General features: G+C 50.6%; 1 protein-coding gene across 3 annotated transcripts in view; it reads left to right on the top strand.

The window, feature by feature from the left end:
* Positions 1-19,190, top strand: part of LOC123768319 (RNA polymerase II elongation factor ELL) — a 270,210-nt gene that overhangs the window by 144,191 nt on the left and 106,829 nt on the right. The window lies entirely within an intron of this gene.

Genomic DNA, 19,190 nt, shown 5'->3' on the forward strand with positions numbered 1-19,190 from the left:
CACTCATCCTGTGAGTGGACACACCGCCATAGTGACAGTATTGGGCAGCGTCACTCATCCTGTGAGTGGACACACCGCCATAGTGACAGTATTGGGCAGCGTCACTCATCCTGTGAGTGGACACACCGCCATAGTGACAGTATTGGGCAGCGTCACTCATCCTGTGAGTGGACACACCGCCATAGTGACAGTATTGGGCAGCGTCACTCATGCTGTGAGTGGACACACCGCCGTAGTGACAGTATTGGGCAGCGTCACTCATGCTATGAGTGGACACACCGCCATAGTGACAGTATTGGGCAGCGTCACTCATCCTGTGAGTGGACACACCGCCATAGTGACAGTATTGGGCAGCGCCACTCATCCTGTGAGTGGACACACCGCCATAGTGACAGTATTGGGCAGCGCCACTCATCCTGTGAGTGGACACACCGCCATAGTGACAGTATTGGGCAGCGTCACTCATCCTGTGAGTGGACACACCGCCATAGTGACAGTATTGGGCAGCGTCACTCATCCTGTGAGTGGACACACGCTAATGGGTTCTGTCACTTGATGATCCCACTGACGGTTAAAGGTCATCAAATATCTTGCATAAAAAGAGCAGTGTTAGCACACTTCAAGCCTATTAGGGGCTGTATTAGGGCACTCTACACCGGAATATTGCTGTACACAGATATCCCACTAAACACTTTATATCACCGCTTGATAAGTTAGAGGTCCAGGACCCATGCGCACCTCCCCGCTCATATATTATAAGTGTGTATGTGTTTGTACTCACTTATTTGTGCTTGCGGGGGTTGAGCTTTGGCTCTTTGATCCCGCCTCTCACACACACCCTTACGGGGGTCCCGCCCGTGTGTGTGTGTGTGTTTTTACTATTTGTATCTGCAGAATCGCGCTATTAGCTCTTGGACCCCGCCTTTCTAACCAATTCACATTTCCTCCGTTATGTGTATTACATTTATATCTAACACACGCGCGCACATCCCCAGGAAGCAGCCCGTAGCAGCTGTCACTCACAGGATGAGTGACGACAGTCCTATAGCTGTCCTTCTAGGTACCTCTTTACTGCTAGGTGAACAGGAGCATCAGGGTGAAAGAAACTTCCCATTTGTTTCTGCCTCAGCCGGGAATCGAATTCGTGCTCTTAGGACTACGACACCCGAGCGGTGTCCACTCAGTCCCGAGGCCCCCCCGGTGTGTGTTTGGGGGGGGGGAGGGGGAGGGTTGTTTGTTTGAACCACTTTAATGCGACTTTTTATGCTTTGTATAACTTGTATAACTTTTATATAACTTGTTGCCGGTGTTTTTTTTTTTCCGTCGGCCAGGTTGGTGGCTTGGCTTGTTTTATCCGGCCAGTTTGGTAGTTTCTTGTGTGTTATTAGGCCAGGTTGGTGGCTTGGCTTGTTTTATCCGGCCAGGTTGGTAGTTTCTTGTGTGTTATTAGGCCAGGTTGGTGGCTTGGCTTGTTTTATCCGGCCAGGTTGGTGGCTTGGCTTGTTTTATCCGGCCAGTTTGGTAGTTTCTTGTGTGTTATTAGGCCAGGTTGGTGGCTTGGCTTGTTTTATCCGGCCAGGTTGGTGGCTTGGCTTGTTTTATCCGGCCAGTTTGGTAGTTTCTTGTGTGTTATTAGGCCAGGTTGGTGGCTTGGCTTGTGTTATTAGGCCAGGTTGGTGGCTTGGCTTGAAACATGTAACAAATACTGTTAGGCAACGCTTGACGTTATTGAATGAGGGACCATTAATGAGGTGAAGAGTGTTGCGGAGGAGCGGACAGCGGCAGTGTCGCACCCAAATGTTCACCCCTCCACCACTTACGGGCTATTCATGCCCGTGCCACCTTTTGGGTGGCTTAATCTTCATCAATCAATCACTAGAAATCTGTATGTTTTCCCCGAGAGCTTGACGGGAGACATCTCCCGTCCACGAGGCTAACCATAGCCCGTGCTTCTTGCCCCGCTCCTGTGCCAGGTAAGTTACGGGCTCACCATAGCCCGTGCTACTTGGATCTTGTTCCAAGTAGCTGAATCTCTAACAACCCGAGAGCTGAGGGAGAGAAGTAACGTGAGTGGCTGGAGTTAAGAACCAGATTGTAACCACTTCCATATTTGCCCGCTCGCATGTGTCAAGTATTAGCTGCGTGGTCCCTTTGCGGGTTGCAAGAGCAGCAGCAGCTACAGCAAATGATCGGCATTGCTGAGCCCTTGTACACATGTACTGCTACCACAACACTCGGCCTTGTACACATGTACTGCTACCACAACACTCGGCCTTGTACACATGTACTGCTACCACAACACTCGGCCTTGTACACATGTACTGCTACCACAACACTCGGCCTTGTACACATGTACTGCTACCACAACACTCGGCCTTGTACACATGTACTGCTACCACAACACTCGGCTCCTCACGCTTAAATAATTGTTAAAGAAATGGAGATAGTGTGCCAATATAAGAAGTCGGGTAAATGGACTGAGCAATCACTCTGTACTGGTTTTGCGACCAGGGGTCAGATTCACAAAGCAGTTACGCAAGTACTTACGAACGTGTACATCTTTTCTCAATCTTTGGCGGCTTTGTTTACAATAATTAGACAGGCAATGAGCTCCGAAGCACCAGGAGGCTGTTTATAACAATAACAACAGTTGATTGGGAAGTTTTCATGCTTGTAAACTGTTTAATAAATGTAAACAAAGCCGCCAAAGATTGAAAAAAAAAGATGTATACGTTCGTAAGTACAAGCGTAACTGCTTCGTGAATCTGGCCCCAGGATAGCCTCCTCCTCCTCCTGCTGGAGATGATGGGAGCCGGTCGGCCGAGCGGACAGCACACTGGACTTGTGATCCTGTGGTCCTGGGTTCGATCCCAGGCGCCGGCGAGAAACAATGGGCAGAGTTTCTTTCACCCTATGCCCCTGTTACCTAGCAGTAAAATAGGTACCTGGGTGTTAGCCAGCTGTCACGGGCTGCTTCCTGGGGGTGGAGGCCTGGTCGAGGACCGGGCCGCGGGGACACTAAGCCCCGAAATCATCTCAAGATAACCTCAAGATAACCTCAAGCAGTTCTGCACAGTGCTGCTTCAGAAAGCAGAGAAACTTCCGTAAATGCCAAGAAACCTCAAAAGCCTGCTAAGAGATTGTACCTGGCGCTCAGGTAGAGTCCGGCCTTGTGCACACGGCTCAAGAGAAACAAAACAAAACCCCAAACCTGTCGATATTATAAATGGTGTGTGTGTGTGTGTGTGTGTGTGTGTGTGTGTGTGTGTGTGTGTGTGTGTGTGTGTGTGTGTGTGTGTGTGTGTGTGTGTGTGTGTCGGAGCGTGGGAAGAACGAGTGGAACTGGCAAATTATGATCACTCAAGAAAGTGTAGAAGTATTCTTAGTACAGGATGGTGGTAAATGGGCCAAAAGTTGCACATTTTGTATATGCATAACTTTGAAAGAGTTCATTTAATAACACAAATATTTTGACAGACTGCCCAAGATATCTGATCAAGCAGGCTGTTATTCATACGTCAGACTTGCAAGCGGCCTCGTCCAACAGCCTGGTTGTGACTAGACGACTCATCAGGAGGCCTGATCAGAGACCGGACCGCCTGGCACGTTGATCCCCGGAGTCTCCATAACACTTAAGACATTCACTTTCAGTAGACTCCGACGGGCAAGTGCAGATGGGGGGAACTATCAGGAGAAAGCGCCAAGCCATTATAACTATATACGACTTGGACGAAATGAGGGTAATGATTTGGGATGGGGGGGAGGGGGGGGGGAGGGGTTAGGTAAACAGGTAAGATAAACAGGTAAACAGGTAAGATAAACAGGTAAACAGGTGGTGGTGGTGTCCGTAGTCCACCTTACACCTGGCCAGTCCAACAGCCCGCCAAACCACATTTCTTAAACCGGACATAATTGCATATAATTCACAGCCCCGCTCCTGTGCCGGGTGAGTCCACTACGGGCTCGCCATAGCCCGTGCTACTGGGAACTGTGCTCCGAGTAGCTGGATCTAAAACATCATCATTATGCGTATATTGGAGATAATTTCAGTGTAGGTGACACTGGCAGCCATTGTGCGGGGGCTGAGTGGTAACAATTGTCTTGACAGAGCTGCCTCTCCTCCTCCTCCCTCGTCATTGTGTATCTTCTAGTCTGTCTTATTGTCCCCGCCACAAGCAACACACAGGTACACATGCACTTGTATGCACCTGTGGCACGGAGAGACGGTACACTACGAGTATAGTGTGTGTGTGTGTGTGTGTGTGTGTGTGTGTACTTACCTAATTGTACTTACCTAATTGTGCTTGCGGGGGTTGAGCTCTGGCTCTTTGGTCCCGCCTCTCAACCGTCAATCAACTGGTGTACAGATTCCTGAGCCTATTGGGCTCTATCATATCTACATTTGAAACTGTGAATGGAGTCAGCCTCCACCACATCACTTCCTAATGCATTCCATTTGCTAACTACTCTGACACTGAAAAAGTTCTTTCTAACGTCTCTGTGGCTCATTTGGGTACTCAGCTTCCACCTGTGTCCCCTTGTTCGCGTCCCACCAGTGTTGAAAAGTTCGTCCTTGTTTACCCGGTCGATTCCCCTGAGGATTTTGTAGGTTGTGATCATGTCCCCCCTTACTCTTCTGTCTTCCAGTGTCGTGAGGTGCATTTCCCGCAGCCTTTCCTCATAACTCATGCCTCTTAGTTCTGGGACTAGTCTAGTAGCATACCTTTGGACTTTTTCCAGCTTCGTCTTGTGCTTGACAAGGTACGGGCTCCATGCTGGGGCCGCATACTCCAGGATTGGTCTTACATATGTGGTGTACAAGATTCTGAATGATTCCTTACACAGGTTCCTGAACGCCGTTCTGATGTTAGCCAGCCTCGCATATGCCGCAGACGTTATTCTCTTTATGTGGGCTTCAGGAGACAGGTTTGGTGTGATATCAACTCCTAGATCTTTCTCTCTGTCTGTTTCATTAAGTACTTCATCTCCTATTCTGTATCCTGTGCCTGGCCTCCTGTTTCCACTGCCTAGTTTCATTACTTTGCATTTACTCGGGTTGAACTTCAACAGCCATTTGTTGGACCATTCACTCAGTCTATCCAGGTCATCTTGTAGCCTCCTACTATCATCCTCTGTTTCAATCCTCCTCATAATTTTTGCATCGTCGGCAAACATTGAGAGGAACGAATCTATACCCTCTGGGAGATCATTTACATATACCAGAAACAGTATAGGTCCAAGGACTGACCCCTGCGGGACTCCACTTGTGACGTCTCGCCAATCTGAGACCTCACCCCTCACACAGACTCGTTGTCTCCTGTTGCTTAGGTATTCCTCTATCCACCGGAGTACCTTCCCTCTCACTCCAGCCTGCATCTCCAACTTTCGCACTAGCCTCTTGTGTGGCACTGTATCAAAGGCTTTCTGACAATCCAAAAATATGCAGTCTGCCCACCCTTCTCTTTCTTGCCTTATTTTTGTTGCCTGGTCGTAGAATTCAAGTAACCCTGTGAGGCAGGACCTGCCATCCCTGAACCCATGTTGATGCTGTGTTACAAAGTTCCTTCGCTCCAGATGCTCCACTAGTTTTTTTCGCACAATCTTCTCCATCAGCTTGCATGGTATGCAGGTTAGGGACACTGGCCTGTAGTTCAGTGCCTCCTGTCTATCACACACACACACACTCCTGTGTGTGTGTGTGGGTAGACACTGTGCTGAGGGCGGCCACCACTGACCTTGTCATGTAGGCCTTATACACCAAGAGGCTCCAAGTAACTAGTAGGAGATCCCCCGGAGCCTGACCCCCGGGCTGGACCCACGGAGCCTGACCCCCGGGGTGGACCCCCGGAGCCTGACCCCAGGGGCGGACTCCCGGAGCCTGACCCCCCGGGGCGGACTCCCGGGGTTTGGGGGGGGGGGGAGTCCCCAGACGGACTTCCCAGACGGACTCCTGGGGTTGATCCCTGGACGGGGCCTGACGGCTCAGTGAACAGCACTCGGGGGGGTGTTCGTAGTCCTAAGGTTCCGGGTTCGATCCCGGCGGAATCGGAGAAAATGGGCAGTTTATTTCACCCCGAAGCTCCTGTTCACCTAGCAGTAAATAGGTGCCTGGGAGTTAGACAGCTGCTACGGGCTGCTTCCTCGGGATGTGTAACAAAAAGGAGGACTGGCCGAGGACCGGGCCGCGGGGACGCTAAACCCAGAAATCATCTCAAGATAACCTCAAGAAGCAACTGCCTGTTGGACCAAGTTATCACAAGTGGAGCCTGGCCCCAGTCCGGGCTCGGGGAGTAGAGCAACTCCCAGAACCCTCTCCAAGTGTGCTCTAGGTATACATACACTTACCTATCAGTGACTGGGGGGGGAGGGAAGAAGATCTACCTCCTGATGCCCCACTTACTACCCTTGTTGGACCTGTTGCCTTATTATTATTTAACTATTCCTCACCCTCAAATTCTTTGTCGAATTTGCTGTTGAAGTTTTGGGTGTAGGTGTGTGTGTGCTGAAGGTATCAAGGTACTCACCTAGTTGTGCTTGCGGGGGTTGAGCTCCGGCTCTTTGGTCCCGCTTGTAATGTGGTGAGGACGTGGACCTCTGAGCCTGGTCATGTGTGAGAGGCTGTGATGCAATGATCAGTACTGTCGCTGCCCCACCCACGCCAGCTGACCGTAAGCACCCATTTACCTGGTAGACTCAGACACGCTCTCTTTCCTGTGCTACATAGTCTTACCGGCTCCCTGCTGCTGCTGCTGCTGCCTCTGGTAGTAGCACGCTTTGCTTACACTCGCTTACCTGCGTAATAAGGAGCACTGCGACAATTAGAAACTGTTACCAAAGGTTTCTGTCGCTCATGTCGGTTGATTGTCAGAATTTAAACTGTTGATATAAATTGTTTAATGGCTGGTGTTGCTGGGTGCTGCTAGCCTGGCTCCAGGCCGGCCTCGGGGAGGTGGAGGAACTCCAGGAACCCTCTACAGGTATGCTTCAGGTAGGCTTATGCCCACACTTCTCGCTGCTTAAGACGTGTACTCTAACAGAGCTCTAACAAACGCATAGGCGCAATAAAGCACCTAAATTATTGGGATCATCTCAAAGCTCTCCACATGTACTCAGTAGAAAGGAGATGAGAGAGATATCAAATAATATTCACGTGGAAAATACTGGAGGGCCAAGTCCCAAATCTACACAGTAAAATAACAACGTACTGGAGTGAACGATATGGAAGAAAATGCAGAATAGAACCAGTGAAGAGCAGAGGTGCCATAGGCACAATCAGAGAACACTGTATAAACATCAGAGGTCGACGGTTGTTCAACATCCTCCCAGCAAGCATAAGAAATATTGCTGGAACAACCGTGGACATCTTCAAGAGGAAACTAGATAGTTTTCCCCGAGGAGTGCCGGACCAACCGGGCTGTGGTGGGTATGTGGGCCTGCGGGCCGCTCCAAGCAACACCCTGTTGGACCAAGCTCTCACAAGTCACCGGGTTTGGGGAGTTCCCAGAACCCCCATCAAGCAGGTATATCCACCTGCTGTGTTCATTGGTTTTATTACTTTCACCTGCGGTGTCTGTTAGTTTTGTTGTATTTTGTTAGATACAGTTGGAGAGGGCGGGGGGGGGGGGGGGGGGTATTGTTGTGGCGGTTGTGGCTGAGACCTGGAATACGGGCCGTCTCCGTCTGGATATTGTTCAGGTGTTACCTGTCAACCCGTTCTCGCACTTGCTTATAGTCAATATTGGCTTATTTAATAAGTGCATATGTGACATACTAATTGATTGTGAATATTTTAGTTTACCTTGAAAAGCTTCATAGAAAACACCGACCTCACCTAACCTTCTTAGTATGTTAAGATAAGCATCTTATTGCTTCATATTTACAATTATTGCTTAACCTATACCGTTGATAGGTTAAGTAATAATTGTAAATATGAAGCAATAAGATGCTTATCTTAACATACTAAGAAGGTTAGGTGAGGTCGGTGTTTTTCTATGAAGCTTTTCAAGGTAAACTAAAATATTCACAATCAATTAGTATGTCACATACGCACTTATTAAATAAGCCAATATTGATTGTAAGCAAGTGCGAGAATGGGTTGTACCTGTGGTGGTGCGGGGGAGACGCTCACCCTCCACTCACCCTGCCTGCCTCCCTCTCCTGTCTGCCTGCCTCCCTCTCCTGCCTGCCTGCCTCCCTCTCCTGCCTGCCTGCCTCCCTCTCCTGCCTGCCTGCCTCCCTCTCCTGCCTGCCTGCCTCCCTCTCCTGCCTGCCTGCCTCCCTCTCCTGCCTGCCTGCCTCCCTCTCCTGTCTGCCTCTCCCTTACCTACCTGCCTCTCCCCCTACCTGCCTACCTACCTGCCTCTCCCCCTACCTGCCTACCTACCTGCCTCTCCCCCTACCTGCCTACCTACCTGCCTCTCCCCCTACCTGCCTACCTACCTGCCTCTCCCCCTACCTGCCTACCTACCTGCCTCTCCCCCTACCTGCCTACCTACCTGCCTCTCCCCCTACCTGCCTACCTACCTGCCTCTTCCCCTACCTGCCTACCTACCTGCCTCTCCCCCTACCTGCCTACCTACCTGCCTCTCCCCCTACCTGCCTACCTACCTGCCTCTCCCCCTACCTGCCTGCCTCACAACGGATCCGTGTGACTTTGTGGTGACCCTTGATGCATCTTGCCTGACTTGCAGGGCATTTGTTATTGCAGCGAGCACCGGGAGAGCGGCGCGGGGCTGCTGCTGCTGCTGTAGGGGTCATCCAGGTGTTTGGTCGGGGCCAAGTTGGTACACTTGACCCTTCCTGCCACGGCCACGATTCATCACGCATTTAGCAACTATTTACGAAACCTGTGCATCATTGCTCAACCACACAGGTGGCTTTATTTACACTTACTAAACATTTACGAGCTGGGACACTTGACAACCCAAGGGCATTACGGTTATAAACAACATTTAGTGCTCCGGAGTTCATAGGCGGTTTAATGTAAACAAAACCGTCATGATCGAGGGAAAGATGTAGAGGTTTCGCAAGTGGTTGCGTAAATCCTTGAAGAATCGTGGCCCTTGTCTTAGGTGCGACTCTTAGATTGGCCGTAATCAATTGTTATATTATTTTTTCTTTAACAGAGATGAGTATTGTTAATATTAATGTACTAGTATTATTATGAAGGAAACTCACATAATACAGGATATAAAACACCATCAAATCTGCCCATAGTAGGAAAGTAGCATGTCAAGGATTCGGGAATAATGATGTCTGACGACCTAACTTTTAGGGAGCATAACCAACCAAATATTGCGTCAGCCAGAAAAATGATCGGATGGATTACAAGAACTTTCAAATCCAGGGATCCCATCACGATGGTTGTACTCAAGTCACTTGTGCTGCCCGTCTTAAGTACTGCTCAGTACTCACTTCCCCCTTCAGAGCAGGAGAGATTGCTGAAATAGAGGGAATACAGAGAACATATAAGGCATACATAGACACATAAAGCACCTAAATTATTGGGATCGTCTCAAAGCTCTCCAAATGTACTCACTAGAAAAAAGACGAGAGATATCAAATAATATACACGTGGAAAATACTGGGGTGCCAGGTCCCAAATCTACACAGTAAAATAACAACGTACTGGAGTGAACGATATGTAAGAAAATGCAGAATAGAACCAGTGAAGAGCAGAGGTGCAATAGGCACAATCAGAGAACACTGTATAAACATCAGAGGTCCACGGTTGTTCAACGTCCTCCCAGCGAGTATAAGAAATATTGCCGGAACAACCGTGGACATCTTCAAGAGGAAACTAGATTTATTCCTCCAAGGAGTGCCGGACCAACCGGGCTGTGGTGGGTATGTGGGCCTGCGGGCCGCTCCAAGCAACAGCCTGGTGGACCAAACTCTCACAAGTCAAGCCTGGCCTCGGGCCGGGCTTGGGGAGTAGAACAAATCCCAGAACCCCATCAAGCAGGTACCAAAGCCTCGACTCCCGCTAAAATATAAGGAACATAACATAACCTTTATTGCCGTGTTCAGGAAGGAACTTGAACAACATATCCGTATGGGTACCTGATCAACCGAGCTGTGATTACTAGGTCAACCTGCGTGCAGTGGCGCGACACTGCATGGGTGCTTGGTGTGCCGCATGCATATATGCATACTCTGAGGCTGGTGTATACATGTGGTGCTCCTCTCTCTAGGGCCATTGTTGATGTTTGTTACTTGACCTGAGCCTTCCTGGCTGAGGGGGTTACGCCCCCTCACTCCCCCATACATACCCCCTCCAAGTAATGTTATGATCTAGTCAACTAATGGTACTCTGGCAGCGTGAGAAACCCGTGGGGAAGTACCCCTGTGCCTTGCCCCGGTGAGGTGCCCCTGTGCCCCTGCCCCGGTGAGGTGCCCCTGCCCCGGTGAGGTGCCCCTGCCCCGGTGAGGTGCCCCTGTGCCCCTGCCCCAGTGAAGTACCCCTGTGCCTTGCCCCGGTGAGGTGCCCCTGTGCCCCTGCCCCGGTGAGGTGCCCCGGCCCCGATGAGGTGCCCCTGTGCCCCTGCCCCGGTGAGGTGCCCCTGGGTCAGGATTCATCTAGCATTTGTTTGCAACACTGACGAAACTTCCTATTTTCTCACTCCTGGCGGCTTTTATATATTTCTTAAACAGTTGATGACCTCTGAAACACTACGAGGCTCTTTATAACAATACTAACGTTAGGTAGTGAAGGTTCGAACCTCGTATGTTGTGTAATAAATATAAAGGAACCCGGCATGATTAATGAAAGATGTACAAGTTTCGTAAGTGGATGGGTAAATGTTTTATGAATCCCGGCCCAGCGAAAGTCATATATATATGTTTATTCAACCCGTCCACCTAAGGTTTCCCAATGTCCAGAAAACGGTCAATTTAAAGTGTCGCCTCCTAACCCACCAGAGGACCCAAAACAGAAAACGGGACGGTGCGTCACTTTCGCCAGCCGCATAAAGGACAATTTTTTTGGCCTTATGTAACGCATACGACCGTAAAGCGACGTTCCTTGCGGGGAGGATAGATGGGTGTGTTGACACAGTGGAGTGTCTTGTAGAGTACGCGGGCGGCAGCTGTGTGGGGCCGCGACGCCTGGGTGGGTAACTCAGCCTCCACGGGGGGGGGGGGGATGGGCGCCGGAAGTCCGGTGGGGCGAGTGACCTTGATCCCCTCCCCCTGCCATTGTTGGGGAGGGGGAGGGGGAGGGGGGGTCGGCACGTGAGGGTGGGAACGGGGGGGTCGGCACGTGAGGGTCGGGAGAGGGGGGGGGGGGTAGGCACGTGCGTAAGGGGGGGGGGGCAAATTTGGGAGGACTTGGTCTTTTGAGGTCACTGGAGGTTGCCAGTTTGAAACCATTGTTTAGGGTTATTTATGATGTCCAAGTGTTGATGGTTATGATATTATCACCTCGGGTTTAATGAATAATTATGTGAAATTGTAAAAACTCTCTCTCTCTCTTTTCCCCCTTTCATTTCCCTACTTTGGCCTAGAGACGAAAAATACGTCTAGTATGACGAAAAATATTTCGTCATACTAGACGAAAAATATTTCGTCATAGTTGGTCAAGGTGAAATACACGAATTATATTTAAATAAGACAGGAGTTAAAGCAGGCCATATAATGGCTGTGTGATGAGTTCCACACATATAAGAAATGAGTTCATTCTGTTAGCCTATTTATGTAAATATATTCAAAACGTTTCATTTGTGTATTTCAAGAGATTGTCATGTAATACAAGTTTTATGGTTCAGAACGTATACAAGTAGAACTGTGTGTTTGTGTGTATGGATATACACGGGAGCCTCCTCCACGCCTTCCTGAGGGCGGTGATAAGTTTTAAAGTTGAGAGGAGCAGGAGGTGGGCCCCGGTCTGTAGTCTTCGGAAGCCGGACGGACCGTCTGCCGCGTGTCTGGGGCGTGTCTGCCTCCCTGTGTCTGGGGAGTGTCTGCCTCCCTGTGTCTGGGGAGTGTCTGCTTCCCTGTGTCTGGGGAGTGTCTGCTTCCATGTGTCTGGGGCGTGTCTGCCTCCCTGTGTCTGGGGAGTGTCTGCCTCCCTGTGTCTGGGGAGTGTCTGCTTCCCTGTGTCTGGGGAGTGTCTGCTTCCCTGTGTCTGGGGCGTGTCTGCCTCCCTGTGTCTGGGGTGTGTGTGCCTCCCTGTGTCTGGGGCGTGTCTGCCTCCCTGTGTCTGGGGTGTGTCTGCCTCCCTGTGTCTGGGGAGTGTCTGCCTTGTTGACTGGGGTGTGCCTGAGTCATTTATGCTAAACATACGTCACCTTAAGCTACAAACATCAATTATAATTACAAATAACATTAAACAATGTAATCAAATCACCAAACCTAATTATGTTCGGCTAATTGTACTTGCGGCGTTCCCTTCCTTCCTTTTGTTCGTCTCTTATATATAACCTGAACGTAACTACAGAAGGCCTCCCCCCCCCCAATAGAACGCAACTCCCCCCCCAATAGAACGCAACTCCCCCCCCCCCCCCCCCCAATAGAACGCAACCCCCCCCCCAATAGAACGCAACTACTCTTTGTAGCCACCCAACTTGTGCGTGCGTGCGTGTGTACTCAGCCCGTCCCAACGTCCAGAGAACAGTCAATTTAAAGTGTCCTCTCTAACCTACCAGAGGACCCAAAACAGAAAACGGGAGAGTAAGTCACTTTCGCCAGCCGCTTCCTGCTTGATACCTGGTGTGTATACCTGGTTGATGGGGTTCTGGAAGTTCTACTCCCCAAGCCCGGCCCAAGGCCAGGCTCGACTTGTGAGAGTTTGGTCCACCAGGCTGTTGCTTGGAGCGGCCCGCAGGCCCACATACCCACCACAGCCCGGCTGATCTGGAACTTCTCTTAGAAAACAGTCCAGTTTTCTCTTGAAGATGTCCACGGTTGTTCCGGCAATATTTCTTATAGTCGCTGGGAGGATGTTGAACAACCGCGGACCTCTGATGTTTATACAGTGTTCTCTGATTGTGCCTATGGCACTCCTGCTCTTCACTGGTTCAATCTTGCATTTTCTTCCATATCGTTCACTCCAGTACGTTGTTATTTTACAGTGTAGATTTGAGACCTGGCGCTCCTGTATTTTCCATGTGTATATTATTTGGCATCTCTCTCGTCTCCTTTCTAGTGAGTACATTTGGAGAGCTTTGAGACGATCCCAATAATTTAGGTGTTTTATCTCGTCTATGCGTGCCGTATATGTTCTCTGTATTCCCTCTATTTCAGCAATCTCGCCTGCTCTGAAGGGGGAAGTGAGTACTGAGCAGTACTCAAGACGGGACAACAGAAGTGACTTGAAGAGTACAACCATTGTGATGGGATCCCTGGATTTGAAAGTTCTCGTAATCCATCCTATCATTGTTCTGGCTGACGCGATATTTGCATCCATTTTCTAGTGCGACAATGTTTGCTCATATGTAACGCCCATGATGGAAATGCGACGCTCTCTGTCAGAGGACAGGTTGGTGACCGTGGCTTCCACCACCCCAGCCATCCCCTGTGTATTATGCTATCTTGAGGTGACGTGTTTCTCTCTCCAAACCAGTATGTACTCGGGTCTTAAATGTATTTTTAAAGTTCTCTCAATTTATAGCCTATTGTTTAGTGTTCGGTTATTGTATTTTATTATAAATGTTATGATAATGTTTTATTGTGTGTTATGAGGTCAGTTCTCACACGGTCGGGGAAAAGCAATTGATAAAGTATGTAACACAGGCACACAAGCCCCCCCCCCCACAGGAGGACGGTGAGGGGCAGGGGGGGGGGGGATGGTGAGGTGCCGGAGGGGTTTGGGGGGGGGGCTGGTTGTGGCACCCGTGGTCTCGAGAGGGGGGGGGGAGGGGGGGCGGGACAATCAATACGCCCCCTGCAGAACCCTGGGCACTGATGGAGGCTGAGGTTGTGGTGGGTGGCGGCGAGGTTAAGGTGTATGCCTGTAGGTCAACTTCTTTAACTGAAGTATTTCCTAACATATTCTGGAAGATTCTGGAAGAACATATTCTTCCAGAATCCACTTATTAAACTGGTTAAAACAACCACTTCTTCCCTTCCCCCCCCCCCCTAGGAAGAGTTTATCCGTCAGCGTCACTCATGCTGTGAGTGGACACACCGCCATAACGGCATGTACAACACTCCCTCAACGGGAAGAAAACCCGCTGGATTGTTCATCCTGTCACTTGTGCCCAGACACAGCTGGGACCTGACTGTCAAACCAGGGATTAACATTTTACAACCCTAAGTTGACGATATTTCGCGGGTGCAAAGTGAAGGGGGAGCGACAGTGTGTGGACCTGCAGCCCCTCACCGTCTACTTTACGTAATACTTGTAGAAACGATGAGGACTATCGTATACGTCTATTGACGTAAAAGGCATTTAGAACGTAGAAACCACTACCATTGAATTTGGACAAACCGGAAGTTTTTGTATTGACGTTACAAAGAAAACTTAACCCAAGCTAACCCAGCGATGAGGCCAGCCTTCCCTGGCGATGGTCTGATTGGTCTGTAAGCTGTGTGTGTGTGTGTGTAGGCCCGCAGGTATACATTGATACCTGGTTGATATCTGATTAATGGGGTTCTGGGAGTTCTTCTGCTCCCCCAAGCCCGGCCCGGCTTGACTTGAGAGTTTGGTCCACCAGGCTGTTGCTTGGAGCGGCCCGCAGGCCCACATACCCACCACTGCCTGGTTGGTCCAGCACTTCTTGGAGGAAACAATCTAGTTTTCTCTTGAAGATGTCCACGGTTGTTCCGGCAATATTTCTTATACTCGCTGGGAGGATGTTGAACAACCGTGGACCTCTGATGTTTATACAGTGTTCTCTGATTGTGGCTATGGCACCTCTGCTCTTCACTGGTTCTATTCTGCATTTTTTTCATATCGTTCACTCCAGTACGTTGTTATTTTACTGTGTAGATTTGGTACTTGGCCCTCCAGTATCTTCCACGTGTATATTATTTGATATATCTTTCGTCTTCTTTCTAGTGAGTTCATTTGGAGGGCTTTGAGACGATCCCAATAATTTAGGTGCTTTATCGCGTCTATGTATGCCGTATATGTTCTCTGTATTCCCTCTATTTCAGCAATCTCTCCTGCTCTGAAGGGGGAAGTGAGTACTGAGCAGTACTCAAGACGGGACAACACAAGTGACTTGAAGAGTACAACCATTGTGATGGGATCCCTGGATTTGAAAGTTCTCGTAATCCATCCGATCATTTTTCTGGCTGACGCAATATTTGCTTGAATATGCTCCCTAAACGTTAGGTCGTCAGACATTATTATTCCCAGTTCCTTTACATGTTGCTTTCCAACTATGGGCAGATTTGATTGTGTTTTGTACCCTGTATTATGTTATCTTGAACGTGGGTTATCTTGAGATGATTTCGGGGCTTTAGTGTCCCCGCGGCCCGGTCCTCGACCAGGCCTCCACCCCCAGGAAGCAGCCCGTGACAGCTGACTAACACCCAGGTACCTATTTTACTGCTAGGTAACAGGGGCATAGGGTGAAAGAAACTCTGCCCATTGTTTCTCCCCGGCGCCCGGGATCGAACCCGGGACCACAGGATCACAAGTCCAGCGTGCTGTCCGCTCGGCCGACCGGCTCCCTTTAATGTTTAAGGTGCTCATTTTTACTACTCTTTTGCCTACTGTTTACTACTACATTGTCAACACTGACATGTTTGGATTTATTCTTTGCATATGTTGAGGACTAAGATAACAGTAGCAGCACCAGGGGCAACAGTAGCAGCACCAGGGGCAACAGTAGCAGCACCAGGGGCAACAGTAGCAGCACCAGGGGGCAACAGTAGCAGCACCAGGGGGTAACAGTAGCAGCACCAGGGGCAACAGTAGCAGCACCAGGGGCAACAGTAGCAGCACCAGGGGCAACAGTAGCAGCACCAGGGGCAACAGTAGCAGCACCAGGGGGCAACAGTAGCAGCACCAGGGGGCAACAGTAGCAGCACCAGGGGGCAACAGTAGCAGCACCAGGAACAACAGTAGCAGCACCAGGGGCAACAGTAGCAGCACCAGGGGGCAACAGTAACAGCACCAGGAACAACAGTAGCAGCACCAGGGGCAACAGTAGCAGCACCAGGGGCAACAGTAGCAGCACCAGGTGCAACAGTAGCAGCACCAGGAACAACAGTAGCAGCACCAGGGGCAACAGTAGCAGCACCAGGGGCAACAGTAGCAGCACCAGGGGCAACAGTAGCAGCACTAGGGGCAACAGTAGCAGCACCAGGGGCAACAGTAGCAGCACCAGGGGGCAACAGTAGCAGCACCAGGGGCAACAGTAGCAGCACCAGGGGCAACAGTAGCAGCACCAGGGGGCAACAGTAGCAGCACCAGGAACAACAGTAGCAGCACCAGGGGGCAACAGTAGCAGCACCAGGAACAACAGTAGCAGCACCAGGGGCAACAGTAGCAGCACCAGGGGCAACAGTAGCAGCACCAGGGGCAACAGTAGCAGCACCAGGGGGCAACAGTAGCAGCACCAGGGACAACAGTAGGTGCTCCTGGTGCTGCTAAGAGGCTGGAGAAGAGGAACTAAACACAGGTGGTGTAAAGAGAGGATTATGGCAGTGTTGGAATTGTGAAGACAGCTGGAGCAGGCGGCGGCCGGCGTCCCCCCGCACCCAGCGTGTCTAGCCGTCTATATGGAGACCATAGCAACCACTCTCACCCGACACTGGTGTTCCCTACCTTCCCCACACCCCCTCTCCCCCCTTCTGTCTGTCTGTCTCTCTGTCTGCCTGCCTGTCTCCAGACACAGACACACAAGACACAGCCACACACGCACAAGACACAGCCACACACGCACAAGACACAGCCACAGCCACACACGCACAAGACACAGCCACAGCCACACACGCACAAGACACAGCCACAGCCACACACGCACAAGACACAGCCACAGCCACACACGCACAAGACACAGCCACAGCCACACACGCACAAGACACAGCCACAGCCACACACGCACAAGACACAGCCACAGCCACACACGCACAAGACACAGCCACAGCCACACACGCACAAGACACAGCCACTGCCCCACACACAAACACGCACGCAGTTACTTGTAGCTGAGTGGACAGCGCTCGGGATTCGTAATCCTAGGGACCGGAGATCGATTACCAGCGATGGCGGAAACAAATGGGTAGCGTTTCTTTCACCCTGATGCATCTGTTCAACTAGCAGTAAATACGTACCTGGGAGTTAGACGGCTCCTACGGGCTGCTTCCTGGGGGTGTGTAACAAAAAGGAGGCCCTGGTCGAGGAGCGGGCCGCGGGGACGCTAAGCCCCGAAATCATCTCAAGATAACCTCAAGATAGGATGTTTAAAACAGTAGTAAGTTCTATGTTCTTAGGTATGGTGGAAACGAAGAACTAAACGAAACACGGGATACAGGACACAATCCGACCTACTCATAGAAATAAAGGAACACGTAAAAGATCTGGGAATTATGATGTCTGACGACCTGACATTTAGTGAACATCAACGTGCAAGTATATAGCGGCGGCCAGGACAATGATAGGATGGATTATGAGAACGTTCAAATCCATAGACCCCACTACTTTATCTTGTCCGTGTGTGCCGTATATATTCTGTATTCCCTCTGTCAGCAATCTCCCACGGGCCGCTCCAAGCAGCAGCCTCTTTGACCAAGCTCTCACAAGTCGAGCCTGGCCCCGTGCTGGACTTGGGGAGTAGAACTACTCCCAGAACCTCATCCAGGTACAATCCAGGTGCCTATTATTCCCACAAAAAACAGAAAGGAAAAAAAAATAGGAAAAACTTGGGTAAATACTGGTTCGGTAACAGGGTTGTTAATTTGTGGAACCAATTACCGCGTAACGTAGTGGAGGTGGGGGTCCCTCGATTGTTTCAAACGTGGGATTGGATGGTTATAAACAGGAGCTGTCTCGTATGGGCCAATAGGCCTTCTTCAGTTACCTTTATTCTTATGATCTTAATTGCAAAGTTATATCTCGCCAAGACACAGACTCCTTCACTTGTTCTAGGATGAGGCTAGTTGCAGGGAGTAGATTAACTACACTCTTTGTGTACCTGTGCCACACATTGGTCATCATTGTAGTCGTTTTACGTGCTCACGTGTGAATATCCCTCTCGTAAAGGAATTAATCGAGAGTAAAGGTTAACAGCCAACCTTAACACTATTTTTCCGGCAATGTTTTATGTATTTCTCCTTCCTCACCTGTCGAGATGGAAGGTCCCCACTGACAGGTCGTCGTGTGCTTGGCCAGTAGCCGTCGTCGTGTGCTTGACCAGTAGTCGTCGACTTGTGCTTGGCCAGTAGTCGCCGTCGTGTGCTTGGCCAGTAGTCGTCGACTTGTGCTTGGCCAGTAGTCGCCGTCGTGTGCTTGGCCAGTAGTCGTCGACTTGTGCTTGGCCAGTAGTCGCCGTCGTGTGCTTGGCCAGTAGTCGTCGACTTGTGCTTGACCAGTAGTCGTCGACTTGTGCTTGGCCAGTAGTCGCCGTCGTGTGCTTGGCCAGTAGTCGTCGACTTGTGCTTGGCCAGTAGTCGCCGTCGTGTGCTTGGCCAGTAGTCGTCGACTTGTGCTTGGCCAGTAGTCGTCGACTTGTGCTTGGCCAGTAGTCGCCGTCGTGTGCTTGGCCAGTAGCCGTCGTCGTGTGCTTGACCAGTAGCCGTCGACGTGTGCTTGGCCAGTAGCCGTCGTCGTGTGCTTGGCCAGTAGTCGTCGACTTGTGCTTGGCCAGTAGCCGTCGTCGTGTGCTTGGCCAGTAGTCGTCGACTTGTGCTTGGCCAGTAGTCGTCGACTTGTGCTTGGCCAGTAGTCGCCGTCGTGTGCTTGGCCAGTAGTCGTCGACTTGTGCTTGGCCAGTAGTCGCCGTCGTGTGCTTGGCCAGTAGTCGTCGACTTGTGCTTGGCCAGTAGTCGTCGTCGTGTGCTTGGCCAGTAGCCGTCGACTTGTGCTTGGCCAGTAGTCGTCGTCGTGTGCTTGGCCAGTAGTCGTCGACTTGTGCTTGGCCAGTAGCCGTCGACTTGTGCTTGGCCAGTAGTCGTCGTCGTGTGCTTGGCCAGTAGCCGTCGACTTGTGCTTGGCCAGTAGTCGTCGTCGTGTGCTTGGCCAGTAGCCGTCGACTTTCTGCCTCAACAAATTGATGTGACTAATTGTAAAGCGATATTCG

The sequence above is a fragment of the Procambarus clarkii genome, chromosome 1, assembly GCF_040958095.1.
Source record: "Procambarus clarkii isolate CNS0578487 chromosome 1, FALCON_Pclarkii_2.0, whole genome shotgun sequence".
Classification (NCBI taxonomy): Eukaryota; Metazoa; Arthropoda; class Malacostraca; order Decapoda; family Cambaridae; genus Procambarus; species Procambarus clarkii.